The sequence below is a fragment of the Cheilinus undulatus genome, linkage group 13 (genome assembly GCF_018320785.1).
Source record: "Cheilinus undulatus linkage group 13, ASM1832078v1, whole genome shotgun sequence".
Classification (NCBI taxonomy): domain Eukaryota; kingdom Metazoa; phylum Chordata; class Actinopteri; order Labriformes; family Labridae; genus Cheilinus; species Cheilinus undulatus.
The window spans coordinates 18,075,336-18,101,936 of record NC_054877.1 but is presented as its reverse complement, the minus strand read 5'-3'; the positions used below and the strand labels follow the sequence as shown (position 1 = coordinate 18,101,936).

Genomic DNA, 26,601 nt, shown 5'->3' with positions numbered 1-26,601 from the left:
GTTAGGTACCAGCGAGGAAGGCAGCAACCATTAACTGAAGCTACTGCGGCCTCTAGTGGTGGGAGGTTCATTAGAGTTTAAAAGAGCATAATAGACAGGGATTTCAAACACGTGTTCATAAAAGATGATGGGTAGTTAGTTTAACTGACTACTAAACCCTGCCCCGGCTATTTGATTAAGATTTTAACCGTTTTACTGATTAACCGTGTACATCCCTACTCTAGACTACAAGCTATGTCAACAAAGACGCAGTTCACACAGTTCGCAATTAGCTATGACCATCACTGGAAAGCTAGCAGCGAGGGATGAACCAAGTGAGAGAAGAAATGAAAAATATTAGACCTTTATTGTGAGTTTTAAATGCTAATGTTTATCTTTACTTCCTGGACAGCTAAGACAGCTGTTAGCAACAATAGCTTGTGCTAATATGTCAGTGCTGTGCTCTTAGCTTGTTTCTGCTGCCTCATATTGGCCAAAATTACTTCATTGTAGCGGTAAACCATGTGCTAGCACTATTCCCTCTGTTGTTAACTGTAAGAAAGTAGCTAAAGAGTATCTAATGTAAGAAAGTTATAAAGTGAAACATGACTTTGAATATAAAGGCAAAACTTTAGGCTCGATGAAGCTTAAACAGCCAGAGAGACTTCACTCTCTCTCTGCAATCTCCCTTCTTCTCTTTCTCTCTATCGTTGTCTCTCCTGAGCCGGGGGCCCCTGGCATTTAAACCTACAACCCAGCCCTCCCAGCCTTATCAAAAATGCATTAGCCATGCTACACTCGATAGTATAAAGCCTCAGAGCTCTCCGAGGCTCTAGCGCATCTCGCTGTAGGCAAGTTCATCTCCCACAAACAAGCCAGGGCACAGCGGGACGGGCAGGAGTCATATCTGGCTCAGCACCACCTGCTTCAGTTCTCTTTTTATGTCTAATATTTTACTAATAGTAGCTAAACTCACATTTACTGCAGACAAAAAGCCCTTTTAGCATGCAGCATGTCTTAAACACATCACTTTTAGTTCTCTTTATACCTTCTCAGTCAAAGGCATTGTAGGCGATCATAAACCTACAGCTGAAATAATTTATAGCTACAAGACCAAAGTCTGCACTAAAGATTATATCCTCCCGCTGAAAGCACAAATGACAGAGGGATATCATAAAAATGAAGAGAGAGGGGGAGGGAGAGAAAGGATGGAAGCAGACAGTGACAAAGACAGAGAACACAGTGTCATTAGGAAGGATCTGGGTCACGTCAGTAAGAAGCGGGCCATGATGGCTACAATACAACATATTGTCATGCTGGAGTTAAGAAAATAACCTCCTGTCACATTTCACTGTCTGGGTTTCAGTCAACTTCAGGGAGTTGAACAGAATCTTATTTTATAGTGAAACCAAAACCCAGTATTTTTCATTTAAAATAGCCCTGCTACCACGGTCTCTATCTGTAATAAAAGGTGCAGGAGTCAGTTTTCTAATCAGCCTAATGAAGCAATACAGAGACGATTAATCAGGAACAATTACTGATTACTGAGGCTTTGTTTTTCTGCAAATATTCACTGCTTTAAACTACAGTTGTCATACTGTCAGATTTTAAATTACAACAATGAACACCCAGCACCGTTGAGCAACTTAACATGTGCATCATGCAAGAATATGACATCGTTACACCTTCAGTCCTTCAACAATATCTTCAGTCCCCAGATGCTTACAGAGCTGTTAAAAAACAAGGTGATGTAACAAAGTGGTAAACATGCTCCTGTCCTAACTTTATTTAAAACATCTTGCAGACACTGAATTCAAAATGTGTACACGTGTAAAGACAAATTATCAGTCTGAACATTAAATATCTTTTCTTTGTGCAGAAATCATTGAATACCAGGTAAGCAGGACACAATGTCCAAAGTTTTTTGGAAATGGGATTTGTATTTAAATCTGGAATCTCCTGTGATAGCAACTCACTGGTTAGAGTGTTTATCTTATTTACACTCACCGGCCACTTTCTTAGGCACACCTGTTCAATTGCTTATTAGCAAAAATCATCCAATCATGTGGCAGCAACTCAATACATTTAGGCATGTAGATGTGGTCAAGACAACTTGCTGAAGCATCAGAATGGGGAATAAAGGGCATTTAATGAACTTTAAATGTGGCATGGTCTTTGGTGCCTGGTCTGAGTATTTCAGAAAGTGCTTATCTACTGGGATTTTCATGCACAACCATCTCTAGGGTTTATAGAGGATGATCTGAAAAAGGGAAAATATCCAGTGAGTGGCACTTGTGTGGACAAAAAAGGTCAGGCGGACAATAGGCAGCCTGGTCTGAGATGATAGGAAGGCAGCAATAACTCAAATAACCACTCATTACAACCACGGTATGCAGAATACCATCTCTGAATGCAAACCATATCAAACCTTGTAGCAGATGGGCAGCAGCAGAAGACCACACAGAGTGTCACTCCTGTCAGCTAAGAACAGGAAACTGAGGCTACAGTTCAGAAAGGCTCACCAAATTTGGACAATAGACAATTGTAAAGATGGTGCCTGGTCTGATGAGTCTCGATTTAAGCTGCGACATTCAGATGGTAGGGTCAGAATTTGGCATAAACTATGTGAAAAATGAATGCATCCTGCCTTGTTTCAACAGTTCATGCTGGTGCTAGTAGTGTAATGGTGTAGGGGATATTTTCTTGGCACACTTTAGGCCCTTTGGTACCAGCTAAGCATTGTTTAAACACTACAGCCTACTTGAGCATTGTTGCTGACCATGTCCATCACTTTACGACCACAGTGTGCCCATCTTGTACAACCGTGTGATGCTATCATGTCAATATGGACCAAAATCTCTATTAGGTCGTTTCCACCAAGCAGTCTGGCTCAGTTCGGTGCGGAACGGCACGCATTTTTTTGCATTTCCATAGAGCAAAAGTTGCAAAGGGTCCCAAAAACCGACCCGTACCATCCCACTTTTATGGCACCCATCCGTACGGGTACCAATATTACCTATCCGTACCAAAAAGGTGGAGCTACACACACAACAATAGGGGGGTAAACCGACATCAGCGCGTGACACAGCTGCTCAGCTGCTCAGCTTCAGGCTGCAAAACGCGGAAGTCTGCTCTGTGAGGAGCAAGCGAAAACAGGAGAAAAACAGACATAACTAATTTACATAATAACATAATGAAGATGGAGTTATTTTTTTTAAAAAGCACTTTCAGCTTAAATAAAGCTGTTTAATGCTTGTTCCCTGCTGATTTCTGTCACTCATCCTATCTATAACTCTGCAGCTGGACCAGTACAGCAGACTGGCGCTGCATGTGACTTTGCATTCATGCCTTTACAGCCCGCCCACCAAGTGAGGGCATGGGTGTTTGTGGAAACGCAAACTATTTTGGGGTTTAGGGTAACAAACCATACCAAACCGTACTGAAAGAGAGACAGAAAGTGTATGGTTTTTATATTTTAAGCTTTTAAATCATGAATGGCCCAATCTTTTCCATTAAGCCCCATTATTTTAATGGAACATTTTTACCCAGAATGGGGTGAGGCTGGAATCCTTTGGGTAAAGTAGCCAGATTGGTTTGAATCTATCAATTCTAGTAAAAATCAATCAATAACAACACCTATTTAGGTGCCATTATAACAAAACCAGAGGCATGTACCCAGTATTGGTTAATATCTTGTAGTTTAAAATCGAATCTCTAATGGAACATTTTCGTCCTCAGAATCCTAAACTTTGGGGATTTTGGAAACTTGAATAAGCATATCATTTGGACATTATTGACTATATTAAACTATGGTTATCATGATAATTAAAATATAAACAGTATGACAACAGAAGGGAAATTTTATCACAGTTACCATTTACACTGGTAACTGTTTCATCTCTACTATGAGTGAAATTAACAAAAGGATTTTTTATTACTAAATAAAAATTTTCATTTTAAAATCATCTACGGCTTTCTCCAATCTTTGTAAATCTAAAATGTATCAGATATGAACAGTTCAGAGAAATATGCTGTAGGCTGTGCTACATAACAACAGACCCACATCAGATGAAATCATGTATAATAGAGAATCCATAAGTCAGTCAGGGCCCATAATGCACCAGTGCAGCAGTAATGGCATGTTTTTTTCCTCCTTTCCAGTGAGTGAGTTTCAGTCTCATCATGAATGAATCAGATGCTCTACTCCACTCCACACTGACCTTTTAGTGTTTGTCAACTGACTGGATTCAGCCGTTCATCCTCAGTCCTTCAAGAAAAAGATCAGCAGTTCTTCCCTTGACTGAAAATAAAAACAACAACAAACAAACAACCCAACAAAAGGAGCGGTGAGAGACTGACAGGAGCCAGGGCTGTAATGAGGGAAAAGTCATCCTTGTCCATTGCTGTTCTATGGATTATGTGAAGGATTTATGCATTATTTCATCATTACTGTGCTTATTTTAGATCAAACCAACTGCCAATAAATAAAACTTGATTAGGCCTGCAGAATATGAGATGAATATGTAATGTGTCACAAGATTTTTCAATAAATGATCAATATGAGGCCTGATAACTAAACAAAAATATCATAGTTCAGATCATAATTGAGTCTATTTTCTATTTCTCTATTTTTCAACGCTAAATTGGCACCAATCAATCTGAGGGAAGCTGACAGCTGTTTCAAGCTCATTCTGACTAAAGTGATGAGAAAGCATGACCATTATCCCAAGATATCCACCAAAGGGTAGTGTTTGTTTTTACATATATATATATTTCTTTTCATCTCTTCGTTTTCATAAGATTGGAGACATTGCTGACAACCATCGAAGGTTTCGAAATAGCACCACACAATCGTGAAAATCACTTAAATAGGTTGTTTGCGAGTGACGTGATCTAGAATGTCTGTTGGGGGTCAGGAAGTGAGGGACAGCCATGAGGAATGAATGGGAATGAAGAAAAGTTTTTACTTGACAGCCCTAAATGGACCTGAATGCTGCAATTATCATCAGGAAATTTCTACATACATTGATTATGATCCTGTCACTTCACAAAATGGTGATTTTCCAAAATTTAACCAATTTACCTGGCGTGGATTCAATCAAAATCCAAAATTATTCAGTCCTTGTAGTGTTATCTAGCCAGATGAAAGGAGACAAGAGTCTAGAGCAGTGTTTCGCAACTGGTCCGGCCTCAGGACCCACCAGTCTGTCTTATGTTGGGTTGCGACCCAAGTTTGCAAAAAATTTCTACCTACTTATGTTTAGTTAACTGAATATGTTGCAGTTTGGAGCATGATTGGACCATCATTATGTGCCAATTTTTGCCAGTTTTCCAGAGATCTTAAAAAATTACTTCATTATCATGGGAGAAGCAGCCATTTATTGCAAGAAAAGGAGATCAATTTGTTGAATATTGGCCAAACATTTAAATTTACCAAACTTCACAGTAAAACAGGGTTAAATAAAAGGTATCGATACATGTCCAATACGGACTTCAGGACTTTTGGCACCATTTTTTCTCAGACACCTAGTCAAGACCCACTGAAAACTGCACTGTACTGTGCTAATAAACTCTTAATTGCTTTTAGTATAATTCAAACAATTTGATTGGATATGATTGACTACCCAAAAAAAAAAAAAAACAATTTTATAGTGTGGTTTGAAAGAAGTTGAGTTCTTCTAAAATGAATGAAATATTTCAAAAAAATCTTTATTTTTTGAAGATCTTGTTTGGCAACAGGTTGTAGCATTATTCCATTCCTTTAGTCCCTTTACTTTTATATGTTTTATTCTTGTGAATATAAAAGCAAACCAAAGCAGGCCTTAGAGCCTGAACTGTCAGTGCTAATCTTTGTTTAATTAGTATAAGGGTAGTCTTCAACTTCCCAATATAGAGAAAGAAATTTTATATGTTGTATTTGTTTCCAATCAGGACTTAAAGCAAGGGTGTCCAAACTATGGCCCGAGGGCCAATTTTGATTGGCCTGCAGTAAATTCTAAAAACAAAATAAAACATGGCCCAATGGTAATATAAACAATAAATGGTAAACATTTTGGCAACCAAAATATTAACAGTATCTCTAGGGAGTGTTATTCCTGCGTGATGCTTTTCACATAGTCTTGTGGAAGTGTGGGGGGATCCCACAACAGCCACACTGCTAAACATAAATAACAGCATAATTGCTAATTAATAACGGCTAATAAATAAATATTTTTAGCTGCAAACCATGTGTTCCTTAACAAAGTGGTCCTGGCCGAACAAGTCATTTAGCAGTGGTGTTCGAAAATATCGATACACTAAAATGTTGCAATATTTCGCAGTGCGATACTGAATGGATATTTTAAAATTCAGTATTGGTAATTTATTAATAAGTTATTTACTTTGTGGTGCAGTGGTTTTGTGGTGTAATTTTATCCCCTGACTGCTCAGACAAGATCACACGACCCTTTAGGTCTAAATGGACCAGTCCGAGCAAGCCGGTCGCTCGTGCCTCCCCAGCAGAGCAGCTTCTGCTGCATTCATAGCAGGTATGTGGACTTATTTTGGATTCCAAAATATTAATGACAGTACAAACTTAGACAGTAGTCAAGTCATTTGCAAGATATGCCACGCCAGACAACACGACAAATCTGAGAGCTAGGCATCATAGCGATAGCATTGCAGCTAACAGCTAACGTGAAACAAGCCTGTTGAAGCTACCTCTGATTTTTACTCGTGCAACCACAGTCAATACTTCGATTTATTTAAAGGACCTGCCCCGTCTTAGTGTTGATATGAATGAAGGCTTCTGTAATACGATAAAAACACTGGCTTGTACATCAGTCCTTAACAGGGACATAATATGCAAACATCAATTTTTCAGGCGTTTCTAACAAAACTATATGCCTCTGACCTGTCTACAATCCCCTCAAGTTCCAGAAAAATCCATTCCCTCCCTCCCTCTCTTTCTCCACCTTTCATAAAATGTGTGCTGAAACAAGCTGTTCTCAGATTTTACCCTCATGACCTCATGTGGGGAGTTAGCTCCACCCCCAGGTTTGGTTGGCCCTTCCCGCTTGGAAGAAAGTTCCGCCCTCCTCTCCTGATTCTCCTCTCAGCTGCCAGCTAAGACATCCATTAAGCCACATCCATTTCCTGAGAGGGGCGGACTCAGACAGCTCAGTAAGATTTAAAGCCGCAGCAGGGCTGAAATACAGGGTTTTTTTTTTTTTTTTTTTAGACATCCAAAAATCCAATATTGAAGTGTTTTATCAGCAAGAAACTTCCCAGGCATGTTTTTGGGACTTCTGATATCAATATAAACTTGTCTTAAAAGGCTAAAATATGTCCCCTTTAAAGCTGGACATGAGGACCAGCTTGTCTCCCATAGTTTCCCTCCACAAACACCTTGTTGTTACGTAATGACATAAAAACTAATATAACATTAAACATAAAAGTACATTCACTGTATATTTAGCCTATTTATTTTTTCCCCTTTTCTTTTAAAAACTCCTGAAAGCATTTTAATTCATAACAGCAAATTGGGAAAAACCTAATCTTCAGACTGCACAAAGAGTTAAAATGCTAGATGATGCAGGACTGTATATTGTTTCATTAATACCTTAATTCTATTTGGTTATATTTCATATTAACTTTAAATTACATAGTAGTCATTATAGTTATTCCTATATCACCACATATCCATATGGCACCCCTGTATTGCAATACATATCGTATGGCCACAGCCCTACCATTTAGGCATTCTCAGTCACTAGGTATATCTCAACATTTATTATTTTGGTTTTACAAACTTTCATTTGCCTCACCTTGTGAATATTACAGTGGCCACAACATTTTTATATATTTCTGTTTGTGGCCCTTAGTGGAAAAAGTCTGAACACCCCTGACTTAAAGCCAAGACTGTACCATATAACCTCTTGTAACTTTCTTGTGATTAGGGAAAAACTGAAGTGATCCTTTATCACCTGAAGACCAGCATTGCTATCCGAAGACTACAAAAAAATAAGTCCAGGTCTTGAGAAAACAAGGCAAATGCACTTGTTTTTGAGGAGGGAAATAAAATGACTGCATTTTCTCTCAGGGCTTCAGCTGATCAATGTTTCATCAAAACTGGCTCATTTTGGCAACATTTTCTGATTCTTTTTCCTTGCAGCCAAATATTTCCTCAATTTTCAATCCAGTTTTCAAATCAATCAACAAGACAGCAAGAAAAACTTTTAAGTCTGGCTCAGTTAAAAGGACAAAGCTGCCAAACATTTACTGCTTCAGACTTGGCAAAAATGATTATTTGATTATTCACTCTGTTGGATGTCAGTAACTGCTAGTTAGACCAAATGAAACACACTTTTTAGGATTATCCAACAAGTTAATTTCTTAGGAAACATTTTCTTTGATACTTATTCATAAAACCAAGTATTTAAGAGATCAATGAAATGATGCAGACTGCAGCCTCACTGATTCACTCTGCAAAGAAGCTGCTAGCTGCTAGCTTTAGCCACATCTGACATTTTTTTTATACATCATATAGTTGGACAGGCACACTGAGGAGAGAAGCGAAGCCACAAAGAAAACCTCAGGGAACATGGAAGAGGAGCCTGAGGCAGAACGTTGTCCCATGATAACCTTTGATTTGTCCCACGAGATGACTGTGATAAGACAAGGCCAGAGTGTAGATTACATGATCGATAACAAACGTCTGCGCTGGCTGTCGGGGGGTCACACCACACTCATGTGTCTGATCTGCCTGAAGGTAGGAGAGAGACGACGCTGAGTTTCTGCTGAGCCAGGTTCCTTCTGTCAGAGCTTCATGAATTTTACTGAGCGTGTCTTTTTGATGGATGTTTGTTGATGCAAATGCAGAATGTAGGAATACATTTAACAAATAAACAGGAAAAAGGGAAAAGTACAAAAAAGGAGCAGAGTCCAGAGAGAAAAAGCTCATAAATAATGTAGCAGAGGAGCCATAAATGACAGAGACATCCTCTGCTTACAAACAGCTCCATCCATCCATCTATTAGGGACCACAGGCTGAGTGATTTTGGTGATGAAATCTACAATGGAAAACTGGTTCACCAAATCCTGCTGTTCCAGGATGAAAGCTTCAGTCTGTGGTTGTTGATTTCGCCAGCAGGTAGATTTAATCATCAGTAGCTAATTAACATCTGTTATTCTGGCAAAACTACAAAATAAAAAACCTTCTCTCAAAGAGAATAAAAGAAAAATAGAACAAACAATGCTGATTTGGTTTTCCTGTTTCCCTGCCTTGATGATGAAATAAGTGCAACACTTTGAAGATTGTCATGTGAGGAAGAAAGAGAAACAATTTGTCTGAGCATGATTTAATTCCAGTTTAAAGTCTGTGTTGGAGCTTGTCATGGCCATGAAAAGGGATCATTATTAGGATATTGTTTTCCTACAGAGAAGCTGTGAGCTGTGTAGGACTGATTTGAGGACTGTATTTTCAGGGGCGTGTCACCAACGCAGAACAAACGTGTGTTGCAGCTTTTAGCCTTATAGCTGAGAGTGCTGTATAGAGATCTGTTACTGACACTGATAATTCAAATGATACCTATACAAAGATGTTTCGTCATTACCTCTTTTGGCATATCCACAGAGTAAATCTGCCCACTGCAATATAATTTGGCGCTTTTTTTAAACCAAAAATAGATGAATAAATAAACCTCTTTAATGGCCAAGTGAAAACAGACAGACAATAAAGTAATACCAGTCAAACAGAAAAAATGTAATAAAAGTGACTGCATAAACATTTTACACAGGGCCCCTCTTAACCAGCTAGTCAAGCAACAAATTTTGCAGCATTTCTACAAATATCCATGCATTTTAATCTATTTTTGAAACATAATTTCCCCATTCAGGGGAAATATTTTTATTATGATTAAATGTACATGCATTATTTAGTTGCACTGAGCAACACCATTTGGACATTTTGAAGGAAGGAGCAGGGCCCCTCTCAGTGTCGTATTTTACTCTATTTGACACAAATTTCTGTCTGTTCACTGATTCATTTAGTCGCTTTTGATTCAATAATGACACTTTAAAAAAATGAAAAAAAAAATTTCATTGCATGCTTCTCAAGGGCCCCTCTCTACTGTGGGCCTGAGTAAACAGTGCCCCCCCCCCCCATGTTACGCCCATGGCTAGTAGTCTCACAATTAATGAAATGGGAATCGCCTGAGTGCAGTGAATGAGTCTCAAGTGATTGTAGTGTAAAGACATGTGTATTTGGAAGATCCAGTCACTGGTTTATCAGTATACCTGGCTACCATTACACCATAAAGACAAAAGAACACTCCAAGCTACTCAGAGAAAAGGGAAAAGTATAAGGGGGATGGATTCAAAAACTGTTCAAAGCACTGAACATCCCCCAGAGTTCAATTAAATCCATCATCATCATCATCTCCTTACAGAGTTCACCAAAAGGCATGTGGGAGACTCCATGGTCAGGTGGGAGAAAGTTCTTTGATCTGATGAGACCAAAAATGGTGTTTTTTGGCCATTAGATGAGATGCTATGTTTGACATCACTGCACATCACCACAAACACACCATCCCTACTGTGAAGCACAGTGGTGGCAGTATCATGCTGTGGGGATGCTTCTCGGCAGTCGGCTCTGGAAGGCTTGTAAAGGTAGGGGGTAAAATGAATAGGCAAAATATAGGAAAATCCTGGAGTACAATTTTATTCAGTCTGCAAGAGGACCAGAGATGGGCATGGTTTGTTTTTTTCTGATACCAGTGCTAAATTATACTTTTTATATGGTGCCAAAACGGTACCTGAATTGATACTTTTGAGAGGAAAAAAGTGTGATGAAAGTAAGCTGGAGACTAAAAGCTGTCTGGGTATCATAAATTATTAATAGAAATACAGTCATGGGCGGAAGTACTGGCACCCCTGGAATTTTTCCAGAAGCTTGTTGATGGTTATAGGAAGCGATGGTTCCAGTTATTTTTTCCCAAGGGTGTGCAACTAAATATTAAATTGAGGGTGCCAACAATTTTGTCTGGCCTGTTTTTGAGTTTTGTGTAAAATTATGTCAATTTTGGCTTTTTTTCTTCTGTTTTTTTTTTTTTTTTGTGTGTTGATCAAATGCACATAAATAAAATAAACATGTGTATACCGAAAACATTTTTAATTGCAACAATTTCTGGGAGAAATTGTATATTTTCTGGATAAATTCTAGGGGTGCCAATACTTTCATCCATGATTGTATCTTTACACAATACTAGTTGAATAGAGGATAAGAAAAGGAAAATGATACAACTTAACACATAAATACACAATTTCCATTACCATTTTCTTGTTGAAGAGAATGGCGTAAAATTGTAGTGCAGATGTGCAAGCCTGATTGAGACCTACCCACACAGATTCAGTGCTGTGATTGCAGCAGGTACATCTACAAAATGCTGATTTAAAGGAAGTGACTATTTATGCAGTCATTTATTTTACCTTATATATTTTTTATTCAATATTTGTAGGAATCTGTTTTCATTTTGACATTAAAGAATTTTTTTTGTCAAAAAAGCCAAATTATATTGGCCATAATTAACCTGGCATGAACCAATGTTTCCAGCATGAAAGCAGACCAGTAGAGGAAAGGGGAGTGGAGGGCATTTAAGCTCAGGCCCAGCACTAAACAATCACCCCTACTACTTATAAAAAAACAGCCTTGTTGTTGATTGTGTGAGGAACATCGACCGATCCGTTGGTGTACGGACTAACATTGTCAGATTTTTGTGACAGATTCATGTTACCATTGAAGCCCACAGAAGGACTTGTGTGCAAGTTTTACTGAAGCTACAAAGACATGAAGCTAAAAACAGAACAGAAAACAAACATGAAAAGAGGCGAGCAGAACAGAAGAAGAAGAGGAGAGTAAAAAGCAGAGCTAATCAGAAAAAACTCCACTGTTCTCTGTGCTCAACCCCGCTCCACTCAGCTCTGCCCATGCGGATATTAAATTGCCTCTGAGCTGTCTCTGATCTGAAGGAGGTTGGACTGTTTAAAAGTCTGATATCACATTGCCTCACTGCTCCTCTCCCTGCTTCTTCTTATCCAAGAACAAGTGCACTGCTTACTTTTGGAGGTCCCCCTTTCTTTCCACTAAATTTGTTTTATTCTGCAGACAAATTTGACAAAAAAATATAAACGAGACATCTCAGCATGGATGTTTGGTGTGCAGCGGCACTGAAAAAAGCATTATCTCGTTTAGTCAGATGCAGAAAGTCATTCGAGGAATCCTCCTCCAGAGTTGCGTCCGCTGTTTCCCAGCATGTAGGCTGCTCTCGCCTTATGCAAATAAAACAAAGTCCCGTCTGCAGCTTCAATCCACAGACTACATGTGAAACATCATCCTCTCTCTCACTCTGTCCGTCCTCTATGTCACTCTGCCTCTCCCTCTCTCTGATCCAGCTGCTCATTTGGCACCCGAGCAAAGAAATAAATGAAGTGCTCCAGCGGAAGGAAGGCTGAAGCGCTGGGTAGAAGGATTGTGGGTAGAGGGAGTGAGATGAGGATTTGGTGAGGGGGTTTTAAAGACAGTTTATTTAAATGAGTGTCTTTTTTTGTTGGCTTAATACATCAGTGGGACATTAGGCTTGAGGCCACTGCCGTCCAATTATGCTTTCAATGGATGTTGAGTTAATCAACCTGTGTCCTTCTGTATGATTTTGATAATTCTACTGAGTGATAGCTGGGAGGTTTTTTAAGTGTTAAAAAAACAACAACACAGATGATTGGGCTGTAGATCAACTGAACAGCTGGAGGATTTTACCTGGCTCATGATGAAAGAATATGATCTGTAGCTGATAACTTATCAATCTAGCAATTTCCATTAAGACTTTAAAGGCATAGCTCTATTTTTTTAAGTGGTGCTGTATTTGTCAATAGTGTATGAGCCACAGGAGATGTCAATTAACACGGCCCCTTTAAGGGGAGGCTACAAGCCAGGGTTCGGCAACTGGTGGCCCCAGGCTAAAGCTGGCCTGCCAGCTATATTATCTGGTATGCAAGATAACTTTTAAGGAGACTTTTATTTATTTTCCTAACAACACCACCATGACAATCAGTGACAGACACAAACGTTAAAGCCACAGAACAGCGCGCTGCAGACAGTGGATAGCACCTGGTGCAGAGGCAAAACACTGGCACAGAGGAAGAATTGTTTCTTCTTTCAGACTTTTTACTAAAAAAAAAAAGAACCAAAAAGGCAACAGAATACAAAACAACAGGCAACCAGGCTGATTAAACTTGATGTACATCACTAGATCCTTGTGTTTTAAAAGATACAGCTGCCCACATACTCATGCATGTCTGTTATGTTCCAGTGGATGTTAAAGGGATATTTCAGGATTTTCGAAGTTGGGTCGTATAAGGTGCTTGGCTATAGTAGTGGCATTAGCCTCCAGTGATTGATGCTTAACCCTGCTGCAATGCGACTCACACAGCTGACCGGCGGATGTGTGAACCGTAAACAGTGTGCGAAGGCGGAAGGATACAAAATGGTGAAAGCTGTATCGTAAATTAGTGGCTGACACAGAGGGATTTTTTTGGGAGAAATGAAGTGCTGTGTACGTTTTCGACAGCAAACAGGTGATTCAACATATTTTCTTGGCCCATTTATTCGTAAAACTCGGTAATTTACACGGACAAAATGTTCCCATCTACAGCCACTATGCGCCAGCTCTCTCCGAGCTCGTAAAAACAACAGGATCAAATTACACGGAAATCACTGGAGGCTAATGCCACTACTATAGCCAAGCACCTCATATGACCCAACTTAAAAAATCCTGAAATATCCCTTTAAAAAAGAGAGATTTCCATCTCAAATGGACCTCTACAACTACTTCAATGCTGCTTCGTCTCTCTTCCCCCCAGCTCTTCTGATATTGTTGTGATCCAAATGTGTTTTGGGGGTAAAATGGAAAGCAGAGCAATATGATTAAAGACCCTGTAAATTGAAAATGAAAAATTTCAGTCAAATAAAGATCTCTAAGTTTAGAAAATTAAGCTTCAAAATCATGAAAAATGAGGCAGTAAAATCTGTTCAGGGATGGTGTGGGTGTGTCTGTTGAATGAACTAAAGCTATGCCCACTCAGGGGAAATACAATCCTCTCAAATCAAAAAAAATGCTACCATCTGAAATGAGAAAAGCACTCATTAGCCTGCACCTTGACCTTGTTTTTTGACCTTAGAAGAAGAGACAAAGTCATTTTTCTGGCTCAAATCTCTGTTACGATACAGATGATTCCCCAACTCAGGTTGTAGCTTTTTTTTCATTTGAAAAGATTTTCTTTCATGGAGTGGGCGTGTCTTCAGCTTTTTCAACCTGACATGGACACACCATCCTAGAGCATATTTTACTGCTTCATTTTTCATGATTTGGAAGCTTAGTTTTAAAAACTCAGAGATGTTTGGCGTGGTGGTTCATAACAGAGTGGCCTGTCACACAACAAACCTTTTTGTATCACTTAACAGGGACGATTCAAACAACTCTATTTGTGGTATGTTTTCTGCTTTTAAATGACAAAGTAGAGTAAAAGAAGTGTTTTGTTGCTTTGGGGTGAAATTAGAGAATTTATAACTGCTCTGGTCACAAGATGGGGCCATTTGTCCAGTTTAAGGGAGAGTGAACAGACACTCATATACACCTATACCTTATTCACCAATGTTACGGTGCTGATCTATGTTTGGAAAAGTCATCATTTTCATGTTTCCCATTGTGGTTGTTGGAGTTGGGCAGCTCATAAAAGTTTTAGTATTTCAAGTGGAGCTGTTGGCACTGATATATCAATTAATTATGGTCCAAAATTAGTGTATTAATTTAGCTTAACGGCATGCTTTATTGTCCCATTTGGCCACAGTCATGTAAAATAAGTCCACCACTGCTCCTTAATGGCTCATTTCACTTAAAAAAAAAAAAAACTCACAAAAAACCCTCACAATCCATAACAAGTTCTACAACCTTGGTTCCCAACCTTTTGTCCAGGATTAGGTTAATATAAAGCTAAACCAGCTCAGCAGTCTATCTTGTCAGCTCATTTATTTACATGTGATATCTTCTTTGTTGACTCTTCTACCAAAACTAGAGTGCAAAAACAACAGCTTTTGGTTTGGAGTTATGTGTTATGAGCCTGATTATTTCTTGGCTTCAAACAGCTACTTCCTGGAGTTTTGTCATCACATTGAGGTTGCCAGGCAACCAGCCAAGCATTTCCCCAAATGTCAAAGCATTTCTTCAAACATCACTGTCTTCCTCCCATGGGAGTGAGGGGCATTTTTCAGTCTTTTGTAGGCTGGTGGCAGAGGAGACTCGGAGGGAAACCAAGCAGAAAGAGATACTGAAAGCAGAGCGACAGAGGCAGCAGGGTGGGGTTCAGTGACTCGGCTGAATCACATCCAGCCAGGTACAATCACTGTTAAAGTCCACTGACATTTACTCTCCGTTCATCTGTCCAGGCATCTTTTACTGTGTTCCATTTAGTGGTCACTTTATGCAGAATTTCTTAGTAGCCTACAGCTTATCAGTATACCCAAGTTCAGCATAAACATTGTTGGTTTACTACAACTAAGTTAACTTTTATTTAAGTTGACAGTCAGCCTGTTGTTGACAACCTGCTGATGTCAACCCAGCTGCAAAGTTGTCTCAAATATGCTCACTGATCACTTTATTAGGTATACCAGTTCAACAGCTCATTCCAATTGACCAGCAGTTTCTGAACCAGTTCATGTGACACAACAACCATGGTATTTTCAAAGCCACTTAACTCACCTTTCCTCCCCATTCTGAGGCTCAGTTTCAACTCCAGCAGATCAACTGGACCATGTTTACATGCCTAAATGCTTTGGTTTTGTCATGTAACTGGATTAGATATTTGCACTAATGAACAACTGAACATATCTATTTAGAATGTGTTCTATGAGAGCGTATGGCACTGCATCTTTTCACAAGTTAGACGTGCTGCGTTTCTATTACCCTTAGAAATGCGCAAAATCTAAATAGCTCAATAAAAATAAACTGGTAATGGAAACACCTGAATTTTGAAAAACCTCTTAAATATCGCAAGAAATTTTTACATTCTCATGAGGAGGTTTTGCAGATCTTTTCATATAGAAATACAGTTGCAAGAAAAAGTATGTGAACCCTTTGGGATTTCTTGGATTTCTGCATAAATTGGTCAAAAAATGTGTTCTGATCTTCATCTAAGTCACAACAATAGACAAACACAGTCTGCTTAAACTAATACCGCACAAAAATGACATGTTTTCATGTTTGTACTGAACAAAACATGTAAACATTCACAGTGCAGGGTGGAAAAAGTATGTGAACCCCTAGGCTAATGACTTCTCCAAGAGCTATTTGGAGCCAGGAGTCAGCCAACCTGGAGTCCAATCAATGCAATGAGATTGGATGTGTTGGTTAAAGCTGCCCTGCCCTATAGAAAACACACCAGTTTTGAGTTTGCTGTTCTCATAAAGCATTGCCTAATGTGAACCATGCCTTGCACAAAAGAGCTCTCAGAAGACCTACAATCAAGAATTGTTGACTTGCATGAAGCTGGAAAGGGTTACAAAAGTATCTCTAAAAGCCTTGATGTTCATGTGTCCATGGTAAGACAGACTGTCTACAAATGGAGAAAGTTCAGCACTGTTGCTACTCCCCCTAGGCGTGGTCGTCCTGTAAAGATGACTGCAAGAGCACAGTGCAGAATGCTCAATGAGGTGAAGAAGAATCCTAGAGTGTCAGCTAAAGACTTACAGAAATCTCTGGCACATGCTAACATTTGTGTTGACAAATCTACAATAAGTAAAACATTAAACAAGAATGGAGTTCATGGGAGGACACCACGGAGGAAGCCACTGCTCTCCAAAAAAAAAAAAAAACATTGCTGCACGTTTGAAGTTTGCAAAAGAGCACCAGGATGTTCCACAGCACTACTGGCAAAATATTCTGTGGACAGATGAAACCAAAATTGAGTTGTTTGGAAGGAACACACAACGCTATGTGTGGACAGAAAAAAGGCACAGCACACCAACATCAAAACCTCATCCCAACTGTGAAATATGGTGGAGGGGTCATCATGGTTTGGGGCTGCTTTGCTGCCTCAGGGCCTGGACGGATTGCTGTCAGTGATGGAAAAATGAATTCCCAAGTTTATCAAGACATTTTAGAGGAAAACTTGAGCCCATCCGTCCGCCAACTGAAGCTCAACAGAGGATGGGTGATGCAACAGGACAACGACCCAAAGCATAGAGGTAAATCAACAACAGAATGGCTTCAACAGAAGAAAATACGCCTTCTGGAGTGGCCCAGTCAGAGTCCTGACCTCAACCCGACTGAGATGCTGTGGCATGACCCCAAGAGAGCGATTCACACCAGACATCCCAATAATACTGTTGCAATGAAACAGTTTTGTAAAGAGGAATGGTCCAAAATTCCTTCTGACTGTTGTGCAGGTCTGATCTGCAACTACAGGAAATGTTTGGTTGAGGTTATTGCTGCCAACGGAGGGTCAACTAGTCATTAGCCTAGGGGTTCACATACTTTTTCCACCCTGCACTGTGAATGTTTACATGTTTTGTTCAATAAAAACATGAAAACATATCATTTTTTGTGCAGTATTAGTTTAAGCAGACTGTGTTTGTCTATCGTTGTGACATAGATGAAGATCAGAACACATTTTTTGACCAATTTATGCAGAAATCCAAGAAATACCAAAGGGTTCACATACTTTTTCTTACAACTGTATATTGCAAAAGCGCAATGGAAACTTTTTCTGCATATACACGTAACAGGACATAACGTACGGAGTCACATGACCAGTTCACTCCAAGACAACATGGCACGGTATGTGTGGACAAAGGAGGAGACGAGACTTTTTTAAACATCATACATACACCCTTATATGTAGCTTGTGCCATACATACTGACTTTGCCTCTGAACTACCATCCATTTCCGTCATCTTTTGTTCAAAATTGTCAAGGCAACCACCTCTAGAAGAGCAAATATTTTTCATACAATGGAAAAATATCTCAGTTTCAGCATCTGATGTTGTTTATGTTCTATTGGCAATGTAATATAGGTTTATGAGATTTGTGAATCATTACATTCAGTTTTTATTCATACATTGTGCCCCAGTATTTTTGGAGTTAGGTTTGTATTAGTAATGTTAACTTCTTAACACAGCATCAAAAAACTTTGAGGGAGAATTTGACCATAAAACCGATTGGTCAAATTAGCATCAATAATCCTATAACTTACTATGACAGTATGGTGAACATTAGCTCAAAAGTGAAGCAGCAATCTCAGTGCTTTGTATACTTTTCTTTGCAGATGATACTGTGATGAGTATGTCTAAGCAAAAAAATAATTTCTCAATATTCATTAAGGAAATTCAATCCTGACCCTAAAAAATGTAAATAAGCCCACTATATAGCAAGCTTACAAGACCAAAGAGCTTTTAAACAGTTTTATCAGGTAAATATCTATTAAAAGTCCCTGAATTGGCACAGATACCCTTTAAAATAAAGATAAAAGATTAAAAATGAGTGAATTGTGACTGTACTTTAAGGTCTGGCCCTTATTTAAGAGCCTAAAGAAAGAATAAAGTGAACAGATGTAGACAACAAAAGACACACACACACTCACTGTTCCCATGACAACAAATCCCAACACGAAAGAGCAATCAGATGAGTCTGTAGCCGCGGCTCAGACTGTCAGGATGGGCTAGGTGAGGAGACTGAGAGAATCTGAGGAAACCAGTGTGATGCATGCTGTTTGCTCTCCAGTGCACTTCGCCAAAGATGGAGGCAGCTTCATCTCTAGAATACTTCCTTTTTCACTGGCAGGACAAAGCAGAGGAGTAACAACTTAAGAGACCCTGTTAGCGGTGTTTACAGGAAACTTATCCAAACAGCTGCAGTAGTCTTTGTTTTTATATTGTCTTCTTATCACTTGTATGTAATGATTAATACATGGCATGGTGAGATTTAATTATAAGCCCTTAATGGGTTTCCATACCTCACCTGCACAAATTCGTGTACTTTCCTTGTGGAAGTTTTGCATATCAATTGTAATGTTCTCTTGTGCAAATACAAAGTAAAAATAAATAAAACAGCAGCAGTAGTGACATTTACAAGCTCAAATCATATTTTCATAGGACTTTCAAAAAAGTATTTTTTCAATATAGCTTATCCTCTGGAAGAAGTTCATACGTACCCTAAATGTCACAATTAGATCAGAGCCCTCAGGACCTCTGCCTCACTCAAAATCATTATAAGCAGTGATGCTCTGCTGAGTTCTTGAAAAATGAAGATTTACATGTCACAAACAAAAACACATGACATTACACAAGCTATAGTTTTTAATTAAAGATAAACTGAAACTTAACGAATCATCTGTAACTTTGAACTGTAAATGTTGTAAAGCTAACTCACTTAGCTTACTTAAGCTAAGTTAGCTTGCTAAAAGTAAAACTGCATATTATTGACATCAAGCTAAAACCTTGTATCTCCATTTTTCATTATTTTAATTTTTTTTAGTTTCGATTTACACCTGTCAGTGTTTCTTTTTTTCTTTTACAAACTTCAAAACAATAAAAATGTCAAAAAGATTCTGAATATGACCATTCATTGTCAAAATATTTCAAACATACATCATTTCATTTCGTGTAAAGTGGTTATTTTGGAGATTTGAGGTTTGGGTTTGCCAACCTGTACTAGAAGGAAATTCTATTTATTACTCTTTAAACTAAAGAAATTGAAAGGTATAATATGCAGCTTTAAACTGTATACAGCTGATATCAATTTGATCCTATCTAAGTAATCAGTTCATCACCGCCATTCAAAAAAGAGAGAAGTCTAAATCTCTCTGGATTTGTTGTTCTCAGCTTTGTGTTCACAGTATCAAATTTATCAAATATTTCAAAAATTAGGGCTGAGTATTGACAAGCACCACATGATATGATAGACATCACAACACGGGTGACATTACCGTGGTATCACGATATATCACGATATTGCAATAGCCTATATGTTGGGATATTCTACACAGTTAACTTAAAAATTAAAGAAAAGAGAGGATGTATATGTATATCACATGATGATATTGGTGATTTGGAGGACAAATTGAGTCAAACCTATTTGATTAATAAAAAACATTTTCCATTTTGTTTTTAATTTGAAAGTGTTGAAAATTAAATGCAGTGTTACACTTAAATTGAAAACATTAGGTGCATCGAGCCTGTCACTTAAAACTACTGTGACATTAAACGAATATCTCAAATATTTTTTTTCTTTGAACACACCAAAGGCATCCTAACCTGCAATGCAACTAACACTTTAATTGAAAACATGAGGAACAAAGTGCCTCGAGTTACTGACTGCACATAAATAATTAGAAACAACATACATATTTTTTTTACGTGAAAAGATGAGATTGCAAGTTAGTGGTGTTCCCACTATATTTCACAGCAGCAAGACAAAGCTTGCAAATGGTGTTTCCTTTCTCTAATTCGCAATTTGTACTCCCTCTTTTAACCTGGAAGCCAAGGTGTCTCCAAACGTCAGCTTCGAATTGTACAGGTGTTTATATATTGGGAGTCAAGGTATCGTGATGTATTGCGTTATTGACAATTTTTTACATCCCTATCAAATATCAATACTAAATATATCCTAACCAAACATACAGCAGAAAAGGAAATTCTAAAAAGAGAGAAGTCAAGCTCCCCCTGGGTTTGTTGTTATTAGCTCTGTGTTCACAGCTCTTTAAGCTTTTTTATGTGTCACTTGGAGGCTCAAAGATGTTTCACACATGTTAGCCCTGCCACTACGTGGGAGAAGAGATATGGCCCCACTCACTGAGTGATGCTGTATCTACAGGCAATTTTGTTAAAAGGACACTATTTAATTCCTGAACCAAAGAAAGAAACATTATTTTGGTGCAAAAATGCAACATCTAATGCACACTATGCTTTTGAAAAGCACAAAATGCAAAACATGCTAACGATCACTATTGTAATGTATAAACAGCTAGGGATACAATTTCATAAAGGCTTAAAAACTGAATTATCATTATCGCCAGATATTTAAATTTCTGCCAATATTTACAACTGATATTTCTGCTTTCTCAAACCAAGAACTGAAATTTTCAGTCTGAACTACTTTTAAATATCAGCATTGATATCAGTATTGCCTAAATTTTGTAAATATCGGCATATCAGATAACATGTTAAAAACAGCTAACTTTGTAACTACATTGCTGTATTGATATGATATTGATATGACTCCTGCTGACATATTTCAGTGTGTTCTTTGGCAGCTGTATGAATAGACTGCTCAGTGCCTTATATATCATTTCCAAGCAACAAACTAAGATCTGAGGAGAAATGAACATAATAAGAAATGAATGAGCAGCTGCTGCATCTACATGTGGGCGATATAGCAAAGTCTGGTTTCAGTTACACAGTGCTACATGATATAAATTATTAAATTATATGGCAAAAGTTACAAAACACCAACCTGCCACCTGTAAACTCACATCTGATGCCACAAACACCTCTCTGCTCACTGGTATGCCTCAGGTCAGATAAAAGATAAAACAGGTTTGTACAGCAGATGGTCAGAAGATGTCTCCGCAGTATCACTGCACATGAGCGAACTTAACTGACCCAATAAGCAAGTCATACTAGCTCATGCTTCACAGCTCTTTCTATACACATCTGACAGAACAATGGCCACTCAAGATCCACAAACCCTGAAATTTTACCTCTCTTACATGCTTAAAAACTCCACCCAATGAGTCATTCTCTCAATATTTTTATGTTTCAATTATAAAAGTGTTTCTAATAACATGAAAAAAAGCTCTTTTCTATTCCAGCAATTAAGTCATGACATTGAACCAGCATGCATAACACCAGGACATCTGTTTGCCCTACTGTGACATGACAAAATGTCTCCAGCAATTAAGGCTGATCAATGTAAGGCACCAGAGCAGACCAAGTCCGCTGATGACAGCAATGTGAGGTCCATGAAAAGTAAGCCCTGAAGATGAGGCAGATACATCAAGTGGAAACACATTTTTAACAGCTGTATTGATGGGTGTGAGAAAATTCAACCACACAGTGTATCATTATTATTTAACAATCACTGACTTGAAACGGTGGTCTGTATATTAGGGGGAAAAGAACAGCAACTGTCTTGGTAGTGAAACCAGATCATTTAGAGCTCCCCCTGCTGACTGGCTGCAGTATAGGTCATGAGCCCAACCTCCTCCATGTTAACAGATGGGCCATGGCTCAAACTTAGATTCTGTCGTGACAGTTCATTATCATACTGATCTATTAGAAGTGTTCATTTTTCTAAGTGGTTTTGATCTAATTAATTACTTGACGGAAATAAGACTGGATGTAACGTTGTGATTGACAGCTCTGAAAACAATTGCAGCTCCTTGTGGCTGAGGCAGGTCTTAAGCCACACTCTGCGGGCTTGCATTTATATCACCCCTTGGATGATGTGCCTTTTTATTGAATTTATCAATCAATCATGGTCAATATGTTTAGGCTTAGGCTGACAAAAAATAAACAAATAAGTGGCTCATCTAGTTCAACAAAGATCCAGCCAATTGATGCTAGTAGTCTCACAATCAGTGAAATGAGGATCACCTGAGTATGGTGGCTCAAGTGACTGTAGTTTAAAGACACATGTCTAGAAGGTTCAGTCACTAGTTAATCAGTATTCCTGGTTATGATTACACCATGAAAACAAAAGAACACTCCAAGCAACTCAGAGAAAAGGTTATTGAAAAGTATAAGTCAGGGGATGGACACAAAACAACTTAGAAGGCACTGAACATCCCCAGAGTTCAGTTAAATTCATCATCAAGAAATGGGAGGAATGCAGCACATGTGTAAATCTGCCTAGATCAAGTCGTCCTCACAAACTGAGTGACCGTGCTAAAAGGAGACTAGTGAGAGAGGTCTCCATGACACCTATGACTACTCTGTAGGAGTTACAATCTTCAGCTGAGATGGAAGAGACTCTGCATACAACAACTGTTGCCCAGTTCTTCATCAGTCAAAGCTTTATGGAAGAGCGGCAAAGAGAAAGACACTGTTGTAGAAAACTCATCAAATTTCCACTAGAGTTCACCAAAAGGCATGAGGGGAGAAGTGGGAGAAAGTTCTTTGGTCAGATTGGACCAAATGGTGCTTTTTGGCCATCAGACAAGATGCTAAGACTGTACATCAGCAACACATTATCCCCTCTGTGAAGAGCGGTGGTGGCAGCATCATGCTGTGGGGATGCTTCTCAGCAGCTGCCCCTGGAGGACTTGAAAAGGTAGAAATGAAAGTGGCAAAATATAGGAAAATCCTGGAGGACAATCTTATTCACTCTGCAAGAGAATTACAGCTCAGAAGAAGATTTATTTCCCAGCAAGACAATGACCCGACAGTGAAGGGCTACCCAGGAATGGTGAATGTTCTGGAGTGGCTGAGTCAAAGCCAAGATCTTAATCCAATGGAGAATTTGGCTAGACTCAAAAGCGCTGTTCTCACCCGATCCCCATGCAAGCTTGAGCAGTTTTGCAGTGTCCAGATGTGCAAGCCTGACTGAGACCTATCCACCCAGACTCAGCCTGTGATTGCAGCCAAAGGAGCATCTAATAATTAACTGACTTGAAGGTGAGAATATTTATGCAGTCACTTATTTTAACTTAAATATTTTTCTATTTAATTGACATTACTTTATAGATATCCGTTTTCACTTTGACATTAAAGATTTTTTTTTAGGTCAAAAATTATATTGACTATGATTGATTATATAATCAATAAAAGGGTAAAACATCCAAGTGGGTGCACTGTACACTTTAGTTTGAAGAAAACTACGGATAAATCATGATGAAAACAAGTCACAAGTAAACTTCTTGCTCTTCAGACACTCTTCCTAAAATGAATGCTTACATTGCACCTCAAGTTTAACTACATTTTAAATATCACCACATACTTCTAAAAAAATTCAGCATTGTTTTAAAATGACAGGATGAAATGCTTGTACTGTACAGGAACACTTAATCGGGATGGCACTAACTACGCCAAAGGCCACTCAGACAGTGCTGGACAACTTAGTTGGAGCACAAAGCGAGGTAGTTCCAGTCCACTTGCTGCTATAGCCTCTACAGCAGCAGCCCTAAAGAGATACTGTGTCATTTATGAGAGAGATGTCACATTGGATTATAGTCTAGGTACAGAGCTTCTGTGTAAACGCCTGGTTAGGTTAGGCGTCATGATGAAGAAGCCCCCTCCTCCTCTTCTTTCTCTCTTATTCCAGCATTGTAACCCTGGCTTTCCTCTTATTCTGCTGCTCAATCCACACCATGAGATAAGAGATGCTGTAGTCAATACACTTTGCATCATTGCCCCAGAATTTGTGCTAGAATGGTGCCAGTAATTTCAGAGAGTTGTGGCACAAAGTGGATTTGAAAAGCTCCAAATTGAGCCCAAATGCATGGTGGAATATTCCTCTAGGCTGTCTGAATGCTGGGATGGTTCATTTACTGTAGAGGAGCAGAGTGCAGGGAGGCTGAGTGGAGCCTAGTATGGCGGGTGTAAAGATGCTGCTAGTTTGAGGAAATGTGCATGATAACAAAAGAGGGGTAGGGGGCAGTGCATGCGATCACATCAGATGTAATATTAACAGCTTAAACAAAAGCAAAAATGCTGCAGGATAAATGTTTAGGGGCTGGGTGGAAACAAAGAAGAACATGCATGCGATGATGAATGAAACAATGCGTCCCAGAAAGCAGACAGAGCTCCTACCTTGATGTTGTCAGCGACCACTTCTATGTGTGCATCTTCTTTAAGCGGAGCACCTCTGATAACAGCCACATCAGCCGAGGAGGAGATCACAATGAAAACTGTCGTGAGCTTCTCACTGCAGGACATGTAATAGGGAATTTATAAAAGAAGAAAATACATATAAAAGCAAGAGGCTCAGCCCAGCTCGCTCTCACAGGGATAACTCTGTTCTTCTCGGGCTATTTTGTGTGCTCTTCATCAGGAAAAAAGCCTCATGTTGTGTAGCACTACGCTAGCCGAACGGCTAACGTAGCCCGTGGTGATATTCTACCGAAAATCCAGTGGGCACGGCGACGCTATCCTCATGATTTTCCGTCATCCCGCTGTGTTTTGGTGAGGATGATAAGAAAGCAAAGGATGCTCTCAGGCTGTGGCAGCGAGCAGGTCCCTTTCGCTCCTGCTGCCTACGGAAGCCTGGGCGGTCCAAAACGCGCTTCTTTCTTATTCAGCTCATCTGATACAAGAGAGTGATAATGTGATAACCTACTTTTCTCATCTCTCTTATCTTCATAATCCTGCATGTTCAAATGAGGAAATTACATTCTGGCTTTCCTACAACAAAGTTATTATTTCTGCTATTATAATTTTGGAGATAACTGTCAGGAATGCCCATTAAATTTTAAGCTCAAAAACATTTGACTTGCTATGGAATTTTGAGGAACTTCCATAGAAATTTTGGATAATTTGTTTGGATGTTCTGGGAGATTTACCTGGAAATGTTAAAGTATTTCCATGGAAAATTGAGTTACATGTTTGTATATTTTATATATTTAATTTTACTGGACGTTTTGGGGGGATTTTGATATCAATTATTTATTTACTCTTGTATAGCTTTTTTATATATTTGATGTATTTATTCATTGTATTTACCTATTTAATAGAGAATTTGGGAAATTTGGACTTTTGGGGTAGATAGGAAATTTTCAGAATTTTTCAAGGCAATTTGGAAAAATGTATTTGTCAATGTTAAGATTTTCATATTTCTGTTCTGAATTTTGGGAGTAACTTGATTAGACATTTTCAAGTATTGTGGAATGAATTTTTATTTAATTGTTTATTTCATTTATCTTATCTTAGCATTTTCATGGAAAATTTGGGAAATTTCTATGGATGTTTGGGGGAATTTGGACATTTTCAAGTTTTAAGGAAATTTGGGAAATGTATTTGAGTTAGATATGAATTTTCTGAGGGAACTTTATTTCTTTTAAGGTATTTCTTGGAAATCCAGGAAACTTATTTTAAACTTTTTTTTTGTCATTTGTAAGGGGATTTGGTTGGGTTGTCTTTAAATTGGTTGAAAAGGTTGGAGCTACTTAAAATCTACAGTTTGGGGGAATATTTCTCACATTTCATGAAATTTTGGGTGTAAATGCAAATTGAGTTTTTAGGAATTTGATAAGAAATTTTAGGTGGTTTGATTTTTTTATTGTTTTACTTTTTTATTGATGTATTTATTTATTCATTCATTCATTTATGTTTTAATTTGTGCATTTTCTAGGAAATTTGGAAAATGTATTTGTCAATTTTGGGAATTTTGAAAAAAAATATTCAAGAAATTTTGATATGACTTTTTAAGGTATTTTATAAAACTTTTGGAAATTTATTAGGAAAAAAGACTTGCATTTCTAGTGACTTTAGGTGGGGGTTATTTTTTTTTTTTTTTTTTGAAACTATGGGGAAAATGTTTCCTCATTTGCAATAAATTTTTGTATAATGCAAATTGCATTTTTAGGAATTTGATGAGAAATTTT

General features: G+C 38.4%; 1 protein-coding gene across 1 annotated transcript in view; it reads right to left on the bottom strand.

Annotated features, from left to right (window-relative positions):
• The window catches only part of b4galt2 (UDP-Gal:betaGlcNAc beta 1,4- galactosyltransferase, polypeptide 2), a 314,504-nt gene extending 289,309 nt beyond the window's left edge, over positions 1-25,195 (bottom strand). The window contains exon 1 of the mRNA XM_041803017.1: positions 24,812-25,195. The gene's annotated coding sequence lies outside the window, so the exon portion shown is untranslated. The remainder of the gene's footprint in view (positions 1-24,811) is intronic.
• Positions 25,196-26,601: the final 1,406 nt, after the last annotated feature.